The sequence below is a fragment of the Prorops nasuta genome, unplaced genomic scaffold (genome assembly GCF_024137725.1).
Source record: "Prorops nasuta isolate Cenicafe-Biocafe unplaced genomic scaffold, Cenicafe_Pnas_1.2 PNAS00039, whole genome shotgun sequence".
NCBI classification, from domain to species: Eukaryota; Metazoa; Arthropoda; class Insecta; order Hymenoptera; family Bethylidae; genus Prorops; species Prorops nasuta.
The window spans coordinates 604,424-616,101 of NW_027116836.1; positions in this window are offsets into that span (position 1 = coordinate 604,424).

Genomic DNA, 11,678 nt, shown 5'->3' on the forward strand with positions numbered 1-11,678 from the left:
TAGGAGGACTCCCTGACCCCAAGTTTGTTACCCTAGTCCCATATAAGTACTCCCTGACCCAAAATGTGTTGTCCTAGCCCCTTTATATGATCCCTCTGACCGCAAGTGAGATACCCTAGTCCCATATAAGTACTCCCTGACCCCAAGTGAGTTACCCTAGTCGCATAGAAGTACTCCCTGACCCAAAGTAAGTTACCCTAGCCCCTAAATAAGTACTCCCTGACCCCCAGTGTGATACCCTAGTCTCATATAAGTACACCCTGACCCCAAGTGAGTTACCCTAGTCCCATAGAAGTGCTTCCTGACCCCAATTGAGTTATCCTAGCCCCTTTATATGTACTCTCTGACCGCAGGTGAGTTATCCTAGCCCCTTTATATGTACTCCCAGACCCCCAGTGAGTTACCCTAGTCCCTTATAAGTTCTCCCTGACCCCAAGTGAGTTACCCTAGCCCCTTAATAAGTACACCCTGTCCCCAAGTGAGTTACCCTGGTCCCATATAAGTACTCACAGACACCAAGTAAGTTACGCTAGTCCCATATAAGTACTCATTGAACCTAAGTGCGTTACCCTAGCCCCTTTATATGTACTCCCTGACCCCAAATGTGTTATCCTAGCCCCTTTATATGTACTCACTGACCTCAAGTGAGTTACCCTAGTTCCATAGAAGTGCTCCCTGACCCCAAGTGTGTTACCCTAGTCCCAAATAAGTACTCCCTGACCACAAATGTGTTGTCCTAGCCCCTTTATAGTACTCTCTGACCGCAAGTGAGTTACCCTAGTCCCATAGTAGTATTCCCTGACCCCAAGTGAGTTATCCTAGCCCCTTTATATGTACTCTCTGACTGCAAGTGAGTTACCCTAGTCCAATGTAAGTACTCCCTGACCCTAAGTGAGTTACCCTAGTCCCATAGAAATACTCCCTGACCCCAAGTGTGTTACCCTAGTCACATAGAAGTACACCCTAACCCCAAGAGAGTTATCCTAGTTCCATAGAAGGACTCCCTGACCCCAAGTTTGTTACCCTAGTCCCATATAAGTACTCCCTGACCCAAAATGTGTTGTCCTAGCCCCTTTATATGATCCCTCTGACCGCAAGTGAGTTACCCTAGTCCCATATAAGTACTCCCTGACCCCAAGTGAGTTAACCTAGTCGCATAGAAGTACTCCCTGACCCAAAGTGAGTTACCCTAGCCCCTTTATAAGTACTCCCTGACCCCAAGTGAGTTACCCTAGCCCCATATAAGTACTCCCAGATCCCAAGTGAGTTACCCTAGTCCCGTAGAAGTACTCCCTGACCTCAAGTGAGTTATTCTAGCCTCTTTATATGTACTCACTGACAGCAAGTGAGTTATCCTAGCCCCTTTATATGTACTCCCAGACCCCCATTGAGTTACCCTAGTCCCTTATAAGTACTCTCTGACCGCAAGTGAGTTACCCTAGTCCCATAGTGGTATTCCCTGACCCCAAGTGAGTTATCCTAGCCCCTTTATATGTACTCTCTGACTGTAAGTGAGTTACCCTAGTCCAATGTAAGTACTCCCTGACCCCAAGTGAGTTACCCTAGTCCCATAGAAATATTCCCTGACCCCAAGTGTGTTACCCTAGTTCCATAGGAGGACTCCCTGACCCCAAGTTTGTTACCCTAGTCCCATATAAGTACTCCCTGACCCAAAATGTGTTGTCCTAGCCCCTTTATATGATCCCTCTGACCGCAAGTGAGATACCCTAGTCCCATATAAGTACTCCCTGACCCCAAGTGAGTTACCCTAGTCGCATAGAAGTACTCCCTGACCCAAAGTAAGTTACCCTACCCCCTTTATAAGTACTCCCTGACCCCGAGTGAGTTACCCTAGTCCCATATAAGTACTCCCAAATCCCAAGTGAGTTACCCTAGTCCCGTAGAAGTACTCCCTGACCTCAAGTGAGTTATTCTAGCCTCTATATATGTACTCACTGACAGCAAGTGAGTTATCCTAGCCCCTTTATATGTACTCCCAGACCCCCATTGAGTTACCCTAGTCCCTTATAAGTACTCCCTGACCCCAAGTGAGTTACCCTAGCCCCTTAATAAGTACACCCTGTCCCCAAGTGAGTTACCTTGGTTCCATATAAGTACTCACAGACACCAAGTGAGTTACGCTAGTCCCTATATAAGTACTCCCTGACCGCAAGTGAGTTATCCTAGCCCCTTTATATGTACTCTCTGACCGCAAGTGAGTAACCCTAGTCCCATATAAGTACTCCCTGACCCCAAGTGAGTTACCCTAGCCACTTTATAAGTACACCCTGGCCCCAAGTGAGTTATCCTAGCCACTTTACATGTACTCCCAGACCCCAAGTGAGTTATCCTAGCCCCTAAATAAGTACTCCCTGACCCCAAGTGTGATACCCTAGTCTCATATAAGTACTCCCTGACCCCAACTGAGTTACCCTAGTCCCATAGAAGTACTTCCTGACCCCCAAGTGAGTTACCGTAGCCCCTTTATGAGTACTCCTTGACCCCAAGTGAGTTACCATAGCCCCTTTATAAGTACACCCTGGCCCCAAGTGAGTTATCCTAGCCCCTCTATATGTACTCCCAGACTCCAAGTGAGTTACCCTAGCCGCTTTATATGTACTCCCATACCCCAAGTGAGTTACCCTATTCCCATAGAAGTACTTCCTGACCCCAAGTGAGTTACCGTAGCCCCTTTATAAGTACTCCCTGACCCCAAGTGAGTTATCCTAGCCCCTTTTTATATACTCTCTGACCGCAAGTGAGTTATTCTAACCCCTTTATAAGTACTCCCTGACCCCATGTGTGTTGCCCTAGTCTCATATAAGTACTCCCTGACCACAAGTGAGTTACCATATCACCCTTATAAGTACTCCCTGACCCCAAATGAGTTATCCTAGCCCCTTTATATGTACTCTCTGTCCGCAAGTGAGTTACCCTAGTCCCGCAGTAGTACTTCCTGACCCCAAGTGAGTTATCCTAGCCCCTTTATATGTACTCTCTGACCTCAAGTGAGTTACCCTAGTCCCATAGAAGTACTCCCTGACCCCAAGTGAGTTACAATATCACCTTTATAAATACTCCCTGACCCCAAGTGAGTTATCCTAGCCCTTTTATATGTACTCACTGACCTCAAGTGAGTTACCCTAGTTCCATAGAAGTACTCCCTGACCCCAAGTGTGTTACCCTAGTCCCAAATAAGTACTCCCTGACCCCAAATGTGTTGTCCTAGCCCCTCTATATGAACTGTCTGACCGCAAGTGTGTTCGCCTAGTCCCATAGTAGTACTCCCTGACCCAAGTGAGTTAGGCTAGTCCCTTAATAAGTACACCCTGTCCCCAAGTGAGTTACCTTGGTTCCATATAAGTACTCACAGACACCAAGTGAGTTACGCTAGTCCCTATATAAGTACTCCCTGACCGCAAGTGAGTTATCCTAGCCCCTTTATATGTACTCTCTGACCGCAAGTGAGTAACCCTAGTCCCATATAAGTACTCCCTGACCCCAAGTGAGTTACCCTAGCCACTTTATAAGTACACCCTGGCCCCAAGTGAGTTATCCTAGCCACTTTACATGTACTCCCAGACCCCAAGTGAGTTATCCTAGCCCCTAAATAAGTACTCCCTGACCCCAAGTGTGATACCCTAGTCTCATATAAGTACTCCCTGACCCCAACTGAGTTACCCTAGTCCCATAGAAGTACTTCCTGACCCCCAAGTGAGTTACCGTAGCCCCTTTATGAGTACTCCTTGACCCCAAGTGAGTTACCATAGCCCCTTTATAAGTACACCCTGGCCCCAAGTGAGTTATCCTAGCCCCTCTATATGTACTCCCAGACTCCAAGTGAGTTACCCTAGCCGCTTTATATGTACTCCCATACCCCAAGTGAGTTACCCTATTCCCATAGAAGTACTTCCTGACCCCAAGTGAGTTACCGTAGCCCCTTTATAAGTACTCCCTGACCCCAAGTGAGTTATCCTAGCCCCTTTTTATATACTCTCTGACCGCAAGTGAGTTATTCTAACCCCTTTATAAGTACTCCCTGACCCCATGTGTGTTGCCCTAGTCTCATATAAGTACTCCCTGACCACAAGTGAGTTACCATATCACCCTTATAAGTACTCCCTGACCCCAAATGAGTTATCCTAGCCCCTTTATATGTACTCTCTGTCCGCAAGTGAGTTACCCTAGTCCCGCAGTAGTACTTCCTGACCCCAAGTGAGTTATCCTAGCCCCTTTATATGTACTCTCTGACCTCAAGTGAGTTACCCTAGTCCCATAGAAGTACTCCCTGACCCCAAGTGAGTTACAATATCACCTTTATAAATACTCCCTGACCCCAAGTGAGTTATCCTAGCCCTTTTATATGTACTCACTGACCTCAAGTGAGTTACCCTAGTTCCATAGAAGTACTCCCTGACCCCAAGTGTGTTACCCTAGTCCCAAATAAGTACTCCCTGACCCCAAATGTGTTGTCCTAGCCCCTCTATATGAACTGTCTGACCGCAAGTGTGTTCGCCTAGTCCCATAGTAGTACTCCCTGACCCAAGTGAGTTAGGCTAGTCTAACATAAGTACTCCTTGACCCAAAGTGGGTGACCCTAGCCCGTTTATATGTACACTCTGACCACAAGTGAGTTATCCTAGCCCCTTTATATGTACTCTCTTACCGCAAGTAAGTTTCCCTAGTCCCATAGTAGTACTCCCTGACCCCAAGTGAGTTACCATAGCCCCTTTATAAGTACTCCCTGACCCCAAGTGAGTTATCCTAGCCCCTTTATATGAACTCTCTGACCGCAAGTGAGTTATCCTAGCCCCTTTACATGTACTCCCAGACCCCCAGTGAGTTACCCTAGTCCCTTATAAGTACTCCCTGACCCCAAGTAAGTTATCCTAGGCCCTTTATATGTACTCTCTGACCTCAAGTGAGTTACCCTAGTCCCATAGAAGTACTCCCTGACCCCAAGTGAGTTACAATATCACCTTTATAAATACTCCCTGACCCCAAGTGAGTTATCCTAGCCCCTTTATATGTACTCACTGACCTCAAGTGAGTTACCCTAGTTCCATAGAAGTACTCCCTGACCCCAAGTGTGTTACCCTAGTCCCAAATAAGTACTCCCTGACCCCAAATGTGTTGTCCTAGCCCCTCTATATGAACTGTCTGACCGCAAGTGTGTTCGCCTAGTCCCATAGTAGTACTCCATGACCCAAGTGAGTTAGGCTAGTCTAACATAAGTACTCCTTGACCCAAAGTGGGTGACCCTAGCCCGTTTATATGTACACTCTGACCCCAAGTGAGTTATCCTAGCCCCTTTATATGTACTCTCTTACCGCAAGTAAGTTTCCCTAGTCCCATAGTAGTACTCCCTGACCCCAAGTGAGTTACCATAGCCCCTTTATAAGTACTCCCTGACCCCAAGTGAGTTATCCTAGCCCCTTTATATGAACTCTCTGACCGCAAGTGAGTTATCCTAGCCCCTTTACATGTACTCCCAGACCCCCAGTGAGTTACCCTAGTCCCATATATGAACTCCCTTAACCCAAGTGAGTTATCCTATCCCCTTTATATGCACTCTCTGACCGCAAGTGAGTTATCCTAGCCCCTTTATATGTACTCCCTGACCCCAAGTGAGTTACCCTAGCCCCTTTATAGTACTCTCTGACCGCAAGTGAGTTACTCAAGTCCCATAGTAGTACTCACTGACCCCAAGTGAGTTACCCTAGCCCCTTTATATGTACTCTCTGACCGCAAGTGAGTTATCCTAGACCCTTTACATGTACTCCCAGACCCCCAGTGAGTTACCCTAGTCCCTTATAAGTATTCCCTGACGCCAAGTGAGTTACCCTAGCCCCTTTATAAGTACACCCTGGCCCCAAGTGAGTTACCCTGGTCCCATATAAGTACTCCCAGAAACCAAGTGAGTTACCCTAGTCCCATATAAGTACTCCCTGACCCATAATGTGTTGTCCTAGCCCCTTTATATGATCCCTCTGACCGCAAGTGAGATACCCTAGTCCCATATAAGTACTCCCTGACCCCAAGTGAGTTACCCTAGTCGCATAGAAGTACTCCCTGACCCAAAGTAAGTTACCCTACCCCCTTTATAAGTACTCCCTGACCCCGAGTGAGTTACCCTAGTCCCATATAAGTACTCCCAAATCCCAAGTGAGTTACCCTAGTCCCGTAGAAGTACTCCCTGACCTCAAGTGAGTTATTCTAGCCTCTTTATATGTACTCACTGACAGCAAGTGAGTTATCCTAGCCCCTTTATATGTACTCCCAGACCCCCATTGAGTTACCCTAGTCCCTTATAAGTACTCCCTGACCCCAAGTGAGTTACCCTAGCCCCTTAATAAGTACACCCTGTCCCCAAATGAGTTACCTTGGTCCCATATAAGTACTCACAGACACCAAGTGAGTTACGCTAGTCCCATATAAGTACTCATTGAACCAAAGTGCGTTACCCTAGCCCCTTTATAAGTACTCCCTGGCCCCAAGTGAGTTACAATATCATCTTTATAAGTACTCTCTGACGCAAGTGAGTTACCCAAGTGCCATAGAGGTACTCCTTGACCCCAAGTGAGTTACCCTAGCCCCTATATAAGTACTCCCTGACCCCAAGTGAGTTACCCTAGCCCCTTAATAAGTACACCCTGTCCCCAAATGAGTTACCTTGGTCCCATATAAGTACTCACAGACACCAAGTGAGTTACGCTAGTCCCATATAACTACTCATTGAACCAAAGTGCGTTACCCTAGCCCCTTTATAAGTACTCCCTGGCCCCAAGTGAGTTACAATATCATCTTTATAAGTACTCTCTGACGCAAGTGAGTTACCCAAGTGCCATAGAAGTACTCCCTGACCCCAAGTGAGTTACCCTAGCCCCTATATAAGTACTCCCTGACCGCAAGTGAGTAACCCTAGTCCCATATAAGTACTCCCTGACCCCAAGTGAGTTACCCTAGCCACTTTATAAGTACACCCTGGCCCCAAGTGAGTTATCCTAGCCCCTTTACATGTACTCCCAGACCCCAAGTGAGTTATCCTAGCCCCTAAATAAGTACTCCCTGACCCCAAGTGTGATACCCTAGTCTCATATAAGTACTCCCTGACCCCAACTGAGTTACCCTAGTCCCATAGAAGTACTTCCTGACCCCCAAGTGAGTTACCGTAGCCCCTTTATGAGTACTCCTTGACCCCAAGTGAGTTACCATAGCCCCTTTATAAGTACACCCTGGCCCCAAGTGAGTTATCCTAGCCCCTCTATATGTACTCCCAGACTCCAAGTGAGTTACCCTAGCCGCTTTATATGTACTCCCATACCCCAAGTGAGTTACCCTATTCCCATAGAAGTACTTCCTGACCCCAAGTGAGTTACCGTAGCCCCTTTATAAGTACTCCCTGACCCCAAGTGAGTTATCCTAGCCCCTCTATATGTACTCCCAGACTCCAAGTGAGTTACCCTAGCCGCTTTATATGTACTCCCATACCCCAAGTGAGTTACCCTATTCCCATAGAAGTACTTCCTGACCCCAAGTGAGTTACCGTAGCCCCTTTATAAGTACTCCCTGACCCCAAGTGAGTTATCCTAACCCCTTTTTATATACTCTCTGACCGCAAGTGAGTTATTCTAACCCCTTTATAAGTACTCCCTGACCCCATGTGTGTTACCCTAGTCTCATATAAGTACTCCCTGACCACAAGTGAGTTACCATATCACCCTTATAAGTACTCCCTGACCCCAAATGAGTTATCCTAGCCCCTTTATATGTACTCTCTGTCCGCAAGTGAGTTACCCTAGTCCCGCAGTAGTACTTCCTGACCCCAAGTGAGTTATCCTAGCCCCTTTATATGTACTCTCTGACCTCAAGTGAGTTACCCTAGTCCCATAGAAGTACTCCCTGACCCCAAGTGAGTTACAATATCACCTTTATAAATACTCCCTGACCCCAAGTGAGTTATCCTAGCACCTTTATATGTACTCACTGACCTCAAGTGAGTTACCCTAGTTCCATAGAAGTACTCCCTGACCCCAAGTGTGTTACCCTAGTCCCAAATAAGTACTCCCTGACCCCAAATGTGTTGTCCTAGCCCCTTTATATGAACTGTCTGACCGCAAGTGTGTTCGCCTAGTCCCATAGTAGTACTCCCTGACCCAAGTGAGTTAGGCTAGTCTAACATAAGTACTCCTTGACCCAAAGTGGGTGACCCTAGCCCGTTTATATGTACACTCTGACCCCAAGTGAGTTATCCTAGCCCCTTTATATGTACTCTCTTACCGCAAGTAAGTTTCCCTAGTCCCATAGTAGTACTCCCTGACCCCAAGTGAGTTACCATAGCCCCTTTATAAGTACTCCCTGACCCCAAGTGAGTTATCCTAGCCCCTTTATATGAACTCTCTGACCGCAAGTGAGTTATCCTAGCCCCTTTACATGTACTCCCAGACCCCCAGTGAGTTACCCTAGTCCCTTATAAGTACTCCCTGACCCCAAGTAAGTTATCCTAGGCCCTTTATATGTACTCTCTGACAGCAAGTGAGTTACCTTAGTCCCATAGTAGTACTCCCTGACCCCAAGTGAGTTACCCTAGTCCCTTAGAAGTACTCCCTGACCCTCAGTGAGTTACCCTAGTCACATAGAAGTACTCCCTGACCCCAAGTGAGTTATCCTAGCCTCTTTATATGACCTCCCAGACCCGAAGTGAGTTACCCTAGTCCCAAATAAGTTCTCTCTGACCCCAAGTGAGTTACCCTAGCCCCTTTATAAGTACTCCCTGACCCCAAGTGAGTTACCCTAGCCCCTTTATAGTACTCTCTGACCGCAAGTGAGTTACCCTATTCCCATAGTAGTATTCCCTGACCCCAAGTGAGTTATCCTAGCCCCTTTATATGTACTCTCTGAGTGCAAGTCAGTTACCCTAGTCCAATATAAGTACTCCCTGACCCCAAGTGAGTTACACTAGTCCCATATAAGTACTCCCTGACCCTAAAGAGTTACCCTAGTCACATATAAGTACTCCCTGACCCCAAGTGAGTTACCCTAGCCCCTTTATAAGTACTCCCTGACCACTAGTGAGTTACCCTAGTCCCTTATAAGTACTCCCTGACCCCTAGTGAGTTACCCTAGTCCCATATAGGTATTCCCTGACCCCAAGTGAGTTACCTTAGTCCCATATAGGTACTCCCTTACCCTAATTGAGTTACCCGAGCCCTTTTATAATTACTCCCTGACCCCAAGTGAGTTTCCCTAGTGCCATATAAGTACTCCCTGACCCAATGTGAGTTTCTCTAGTCATATATAAGTTCTCCCTGACCCCAAGTGAGTTACACTAGTCCCATATAAGTACTCCCTGACCCCAATTGAGTTACCCTAGTGCCAAATAAGTACTCCCTGAACCCAAGTGAGTTACCCTAGTACAATATAAGTACTCCCTGACCCCAAGTGAGTTACCCTAGTCCCTTATTAGTACTCCCTTACCCCAAGAGAGTTACCCTAGACCTTTAATAAGTACACCCTGGCCCCAAGTGAGTTACCCTGGTCCCATATAAGTACTCCCTGACCCAAAGTGAGTTACCATATCACCTTTATATGTACTCTCTGACCGCATGTGCGTTACCCTAGTACCATAGTAGTACTCCCTGACCCCAAGTGAGTTATACTAGCCCCTTTATATGTACTCTCTGACCGCATGTGCGTTACCCTAGTCCCATAGTAGTACTCCCTGACCCCAAGTGAGTTATCCTAGCCCCTTTATATGTACTCTCTGACTGCAAGTGAGTTATCCTATCCCCTTTATATGTACTCTCTGACCGCAAGTGAGTTACCCCAGTCCCATATAAGTACTCCCTGACCCCAAGTGAGTTACCATAGCCCCTTTATAAGTACTCCCTGACCCCAAGTGAGTTATCCTAGCCTCTTTATATGTACTCCCAGACTCCAAGTGAGTTACCCTAGCCGCTTTATATGTACTCCCATACCCCAAGTGAGTTACCCTATTCCCATAGAAGTACTTCCTGACCCCAAGTGAGTTACCGTAGCCCCTTTATAAGTACTCCCTGACCCCAAGTGAGTTATCCTAGCCCCTTTTTATATACTCTCTGACCGCAAGTGAGTTATTCTAACCCCTTTATAAGTACTCCCTGACCCCATGTGTGTTACCCTAGTCTCATATAAGTACTCCCTGACCACAAGTGAGTTACCATATCACCCTTATAAGTACTCCCTGACCCCAAATGAGTAATCCTAGCCCCTTTATATGTACTCTCTGTCCGCAAGTGAGTTACCCTAGTCCCGCAGTAGTACTTCCTGACCCCAAGTGAGTTATCCTAGCCCCTTTATATGTACTCTCTGACCTCAAGTGAGTTACCCTAGTCCCATAGAAGTACTCCCTGACCCCAAGTGAGTTACAATATCACCTTTATAAATACTCCCTGACCCCAAGTGAGTTATCCTAGCCCCTTTATATGTACTCACTGACCTCAAGTGAGTTACCCTAGTTCCATAGAAGTACTCCCTGACCCCAAGTGTGTTACCCTAGTCCCAAATAAGTACTCCCTGACCCCAAATGTGTTGTCCTAGCCCCTCTATATGAACTGTCTGACCGCAAGTGTGTTCGCCTAGTCCCATAGTAGTACTCCCTGACCCAAGTGAGTTAGGCTAGTCTAACATAAGTACTCCTTGACCCAAAGTGGGTGACCCTAGCCCGTTTATATGTACACTCTGACCCCAAGTGAGTTATCCTAGCCCCTTTATATGTACTCTCTTACCGCAAGTAAGTTTCCCTAGTCCCATAGTAGTACTCCCTGACCCCAAGTGAGTTACCATAGCCCCTTTATAAGTACTCCCTGACCCCAAGTGAGTTATCCTAGCCCCTTTATATGAACTCTCTGACCGCAAGTGAGTTATCCTAGCCCCTTTACATGTACTCCCAGACCCCCAGTGAGTTACCCTAGTCCCTTATAAGTACTCCCTGACCCCAAGTAAGTTATCCTAGGCCCTTTATATGTACTCTCTGACCTCAAGTGAGTTACCCTAGTCCCATAGAAGTACTCCCTGACCCCAAGTGAGTTACAATATCACCTTTATAAATACTCCCTGACCCCAAGTGAGTTATCCTAGCCCCTTTATATGTACTCACTGACCTCAAGTGAGTTACCCTAGTTCCATAGAAGTACTCCCTGACCCCAAGTGTGTTACCCTAGTCCCAAATAAGTACTCCCTGACCCCAAATGTGTTGTCCTAGCCCCTCTATATGAACTGTCTGACCGCAAGTGTGTTCGCCTAGTCCCATAGTAGTACTCCCTGACCCAAGTGAGTTAGGCTAGTCTAACATAAGTACTCCTTGACCCAAAGTGGGTGACCCTAGCCCGTTTATATGTACACTCTGACCCCAAGTGAGTTATCCTAGCCCCTTTATATGTACTCTCTTACCGCAAGTAAGTTTCCCTAGTCCCATAGTAGTACTCCCTGACCCCAAGTGAGTTACCATAGCCCCTTTATAAGTACTCCCTGACCCCAAGTGAGTTATCCTAGCCCCTTTATATGAACTCTCTGACCGCAAGTGAGTTATCCTAGCCCCTTTACATGTACTCCCAGACCCCCAGTGAGTTACCCTAGTCCCATATATGAACTCCCTTACCCCAAGTGAGTTATCCTATCCCCTTTATATGCACTCTCTG